Raw genomic sequence first — 6222 nt, 5'->3', positions numbered from 1 at the left:
ATCGAGGTACAACCCCGCCCATCGACGCGTTGCGCCCGCCCACTGCGAGCTTCGTCAGGAAAGTGCAGGGGGACCTTAGTGGGGTTTGGGATAGCAACAGAGGCTGGGCTCTATAGGCAGATCCAGCCTCTGTATGCAGATAATATTCTTCAAACCCACCTCGGGTTCTCTTTAACGCAAATTTTCTATGCCTCTATTATACATGACAACTTCTGTTTCCTTTGCTTTCTATGTAAAATATATGCAAATGTTTGCATTTCACATGTAGAGCTGTTGAAAATCATGATGCGCAATTTAGGTTCAAACTAGTGCGGCATGCGAAAAAATGCAACAGGCTGTCAAACAAAAAAATAAAAAAACACATTGGAAACTATAATACCACTTGCTTTGCTGTCAACTCCAATGTAAATTTTCTAAAAGAACAACTGTAGTGAGAGGTATGTGGAGGCTGCCATATGTATTTCCTTTTATACAATACCAGTTGCCTGGCAGCCCTGCTGGTCTATTTGGCTGCAGTAGTGTCTGAATCACACCAGAAACAAGCATGCAGCTAATCCAGTCAGATCTGACAATAATGTCAGAAACACCTGATCTGCTGCATGCTTGTTCAGGGGCTATGGCTAAAAGTATTACAGGCATATGATCAGCAGGGCTGCCAGGCAACTGGTATTGCTTAGAAGAAAATATGACAGCCACCATATCCCTTTCGCTTCAGTTGCCCTTTAAATTTGTTTCAGTGCAGTGGAAACAGCCCAAAGGTTTGGGTCAATTAGCCTTAAAGGACAACTAAAGTGAGAGGTATATGGAGGCTGCCATATTTATTTCCTTTTAAAGAATACCATTTGCCTGGCAGCCCTGCTGGTCCTCTGCTTCTAATGCCTTTAGCCATAGCCCCTGAACAAGCATGCAGCAGATCAGATGTTTCTGACATTATTGTCAGAAGTGACAAGATTTAGCTGCATGCTTGTTTCTGCTGTGATTCAGACACTACTGCAGCCAAATATGTCCACATGGCTGCTGGGCAACTGGCATTGTTTAAAAGGAAATATGGTAGCTTCCATATCACTCTCACTTCAGTTGTCTTTTAAAAGAGAAAAAAATATCTCTAAACTCCAGATGTCTGTCATGAACCCCTGGATCAACACCACAGGTAATTACCTAGTAATTATAGCCGTGGATGCCCTTCAATGCAAGGAAAGCATCCAAGCTCCCTTCAAACGCAGGTAAAAAGGTTACCATAACTACTTCCTGGGGTACGATAATCCACACTTTAACCACTCTTACTGTAAAGATCCCTTTCCTAAATAGATGACAGAAACTCCTTTTCCTAGTCAGTAACCAGGAGGAGCACTTTGATACTCCACTGAATGATCACCAGAAGTTGTACTGTGAATGTTTTGACTTGCATAACATGCCCCCGGGTCACTGAGAAGACGCAGCCAGTGGGGATGAAGACAGAAAAGCACGCAGACTGATGGAGGAGGACGCCGGTCAGACAGGTCGTTCCGCTGCCAAACTCTCTGCAGAGGCCCCTGGGACCACTATACACTTAGGGTGAGAACTGGGGGCCACTGCGGCTGGCTCGGGGGCCCTGGGCAATTGCCCAGTTTGCCCCTATGGAAGCATCGGTTCTGATGGTTATTCATCACACTCTCCATATTCACCTTCTATCTATATATATAATAGAGTACTTAGGGCCCGTTCACACTGCACGCGTTTCCAGCCGCGTTTTGGAAACGCGTGCAGGTGGCCAAAACGCACGACATCAGACAGTGCATAGAGTGCAATGTCTGATGTTCACACTGCATGCGTTCCGGACCTGTGCGGTCCGGGAACGCATGCTGCACGCAGATTTTGCAAAAACGCGTGGCTGTCCCATTCACTTTTCAGTGATGGGATCAGCCACGCAACGCACACAAACGCGGATGGCCATGCGTTCGTACGCGTTGCGGTCCGCACGCGTTCCGCACGCATGGCCATCCGCATTTCTGATCTGAACGGGCCCTAGTGCCTCAACCTTCAAACAAGAAGAAGAAGTAGCCCCCTGCCCCCAGGGCCGGTCCAAGCAAGAAGAAGGGGCTGGTCCAAGCAAGAACAAGAAGTAGTGTCATATCAAACCAAGGGCAAAGAGGGATAATTTGCATATTCAGTAGCAGTGCATTGTGGGTAACCACAATTGTTCACTTATAACTGAATTATTGCAAATTTCCTCTGTTTTAAGAAGGAAAATTACACCAAGCTTTGCTTTTTTTAGTAGGAGTGATTTCTGGTCTATTTATCCCCCTATACATTCTTAGTAGTTTGGGTCACCCTGAGCTGCTCGGTTACTCTGTTGTACTGGTCCAAGCCCAATCTCATACAGCCATATCAATCCCTGCTATATACTGATGAGAACCAAAGGTCTGAAATAGGCTGTCACATGTGGGTTTGATATGACTGTGTAAAATTTAAAGCTATATGCTTGCTATACACCAGCGGCTTTGGATGCTTGCTTGGCTTACCAAGGGGGAAAAGGGGTAATTTGCATATTTAGTAGCAGTGCATTGTGGGTAATCACAAATGTTCACTTACAGCTGAATTATTGCAGATTTCCTTCTGTTTTAAAAAGGCAATTTACACCAATACAGTGTGCGGCATTGCAGGAAGTGATGACAGTGGAACGCACGCTGGAACACGGAAGAGGTGAGTCATCCCCGCCCGCTGCCTTTTACTAATAGTGGCGGCTGCTACTGTGCTTAAGCAGGAGGGGGAGTGCACATGGGGGACCCAGTTGAGGGGTGGTCCAACCCCCCTCCCCACCGCTGTGCCCAATACCCCCTTCCTGCCCTCTACCCTCTTATGCGGCGTATGCTACGCCGCGGGTCGGCTAGTATCCTTATATTCCTTAAAGCAAATCTGTGAGGTTTGCAAGCCAACATTAGTGATACTTACCTCTGAAAAGGGAAGCCTCTGGGGGCTTCCCTCGTCCTCCTCCAGCAGGTTGGTTCAGTGCTGAGGCTCGTGAGCCCGTGGCTGAACAGTAGCATGGACCCGCATGGGCTTCAGGCAGAAAGAGCCAAGCTTGTCCGGATCCTTGTTACTGCGTATGCCCGAGCCATCATCAAGGGCTTGTCAACAGTTTTGCAGAGGGGACAACACTGGAGCGGCTGGAGGAGGAGGAGGAAGCACTACAGAAGTCTCCGGAGATCTATAAGTGGACACTTCTTTTCTTGTTCCTCACTACCCTCTGACGTCACTTCTTCCTTCTTTCCAACTTCAGAGGGCACTCCTTGCCTCACTCTTCTCCAACCTCTGACCTTGGTTCTCCCTTCTTTCCACCTTCAGAGGACTATACATTCCTCCTTCCTCTCCGCCCTCTGAATGAAGTGAGGTCAGAGGGTGGAGAGGAAGGAGAAATGTATAGTCCTCTGAAGGTGGAAAGAGGGAGAACCGAGGTCAGAGGACACTCCTTTCCTTATTCCTCTCCATCCTCTGACCTCACTACTCTCTCCTTTCGAGTCCGATTCCGGTGCCGGGCAGTTTGGCGCAATACTATTCCCCCCTCCGAGTTGTAGCAACTTGGAGAGACATGTAATTCGGGGTCTGGCAACCGCCGGAGCCCTGAATTACCGGTCCATTAAGTGGGGCACGCAGCATAACATTGCTGCTATGAGGCCACCGAAATGATCTTATTTGCTCCTTTCCGCCTTCAGAGGACACTAATTTCCTCCTTCCTCTCCACCCTCTAACCTCATTACTCTCTCCACTCTGCCTTCAGAGGACACTCCTCCTTCCGCTCCACCTTCTGACCTCACTTCTCTCACCCTTCCGCCTTCAGAGGACACTCCTCCTTCCTCTCCACCTTCTGACCTCACTTCTCTCACCCTTCCGCCTTCAGAGGACACTCCTCCTTCCTCTCCACCTTCTGACCTCACTTCTCTCACCCTTCCTCCTTCAGAGGACACTCCTCCTTCCTCTCCACCTTCTGACCTCACTTCTCTCACCCTTCCACCTTCAGAGGACACTCCTCCTTCCTCTCCACCTTCTGACCTCACTTCTCTCACCCTTCCACCTTCAGAGGACACTCCTCTCCTCATTTCTCTCCACCTTCTGACCTCACTTCTCTCACCCTTCCGCCTTCAGAGGACACTCCTCCTTCCTCTCCACCTTCTGACCTCACTTCTCTCACCCTTCCGCCTTCAGAGGACACTCCTCTCCTCATTTCTCTCCACCTTCTGACCTCACTTCTCTCACCCTTCCGCCTTCAGAGGACACTCCTCTCCTCATTTCTCTCCACCTTCTGACCTCACTTCTCTCACCCTTCCACCTTTAGAGGACACTCCTCTCCTCATTTCTCTCCACCTTCTGACCTCACTTCTCTCACCCTTCCACCTTTAGAGGACACTCCTCTCCTCATTTCTCTCCACCTTCTGACCTCACTTCTCTCACCCTTCCACCTTCAGAGGACACTCCTCTCCTCATTTCTCTTCACCTTCTGACCTCACTTCTCTCACCCTTCCGCCTTCAGAGGACACTCCTCTCCTCATTTGTCTCCACCTTCTGACCTCACTTCTCTCACCCTTCCGCCTTCAGAGGACACTACTTTACTTCTCCTCCACTCTTTGGCTTCATTACTCTCTTTCCACCTCTTCAGGATGCTGCTTTCCTGCGTCTCCTCCACCTTCTGACCACATTGTTTTGAGCCCAGCAACGTGATTCATTCATCATTCCCATTTCACTCGCCAAACACCTCATCCTGTTACCCCCTCTGGCCACCTAACCCTCAGGCCCCTTTCACACTAGAGCATTTTCATTGCGTTGCTTTACTCTTTTTTACTGCAGGGTAATGCTAAAGCAATGAAAGTCTATGGGACAATTCATACCTGATGGTGCGATGGGAGCGTTGACCAGAAGTCATGAAAGTCGATGACGCCAAATTGGCTTTCATGTTGTGGTGCACGTGCGAGGAAGCATAGTTTTTTTTAATACACTTCTTTGCAATTTGTATTTCCACCACAGGAAGTGGACGCTACAGAGCTTCACTAAGCGCTAGTTCACACTGGAGGCGTTTTTGGAGTTTTTTAAGCACCTGCGATTTTTCAAAATCGCCCTGAAAGCACTTACACCATGCTATCCTATGCGCTAGTGCAAATTGGGGCGATCAGAAAAGTGCTGCATGGAATATTTTCGGGGCGATTTTGCTGCAATGGAAGGTATAGGAAAAACGCAAAACCCTCACAAAAATCGATTTGTGCAGCGATTGCGTTCGCATTTTTAAGAATAAATACATACTATTTATTCTTTTCCGGATCAAAGAGTTCATTTCCTGACTGACGTCAATAAGTGAAAAAACAGAATCGCTCTGAAAAAGTGCTTACAAAAACGCTTACCAAAACCGCCCAACTCACAGAAATTGCCGGGAAGGAGAAATAAAACGCATCAAAAAACGCAAATGCGATCGCAACGCAAGGTGAACAAGGCCTTAGGCTATGTTCACATTTCAAGTGCTGAGCAATTTTTTTGCGATCCCTATGCTTTCTAAGTGCTTTTTCAAAGAGATATTTTTTTTTTCACTTGCTGACGTCAGTCAGTGAACTCTTTCACCCGGAAATGAATAAATACAATGTATTTATTCATGAAAGCGCTCGGGAAATCGCTATACAAAGTGCTTTTTCAAGCACTTTGCGATTTCCCTCTACCTCCCATTATAGCCAATGGTACAGGCAGCGCTTTTGTAAGCGGATTGGAATCAAACCGCTTACATGTGAACATTCTCATAGGGAATCATTGCACAAGCGTTTTTAGGGCGATTTCGGAAATAGCCAGCACAACGCTCTTAGTGTGAACAACAACAACAAATAACGTTTGTAAAGCACTTTTCTCCCGTAGGACTCAAAGCACATAAGCATGGCTCAGACCATCGTGGTACAGAGGAAGAATTTTATAAGTCCGGAAATGCCAGGCTAAACAGGTGGCTTTTCAGTCCGGATTTGAATAACGTCAGGGAAGGGGCTGTCTTTACTGGGTGTGGCAGGGAGTTCCAAAGAGTAGGGGCAGCATGACAGAAAGCTCTGTCTCCAGAGGTTTTGAGGTGCACTCTGGGGGTGACCAAGTTTATGGCTCCTGCTGATCTGAGGTTGTGAGAGGTGTGGTGCTGCTTCAGCAAGTCCTTCATGTATCCAGGGCCCAAATTGTGCAGGGATTTGAATGTCAGCAGTCCAAGCCCTTATGATTTGGCTTGCT

Source organism: Hyperolius riggenbachi, chromosome 6 (assembly GCF_040937935.1).
Source record: "Hyperolius riggenbachi isolate aHypRig1 chromosome 6, aHypRig1.pri, whole genome shotgun sequence".
Classification (NCBI taxonomy): Eukaryota; Metazoa; Chordata; class Amphibia; order Anura; family Hyperoliidae; genus Hyperolius; species Hyperolius riggenbachi.
This window is presented reverse-complemented; position numbering follows the sequence as displayed.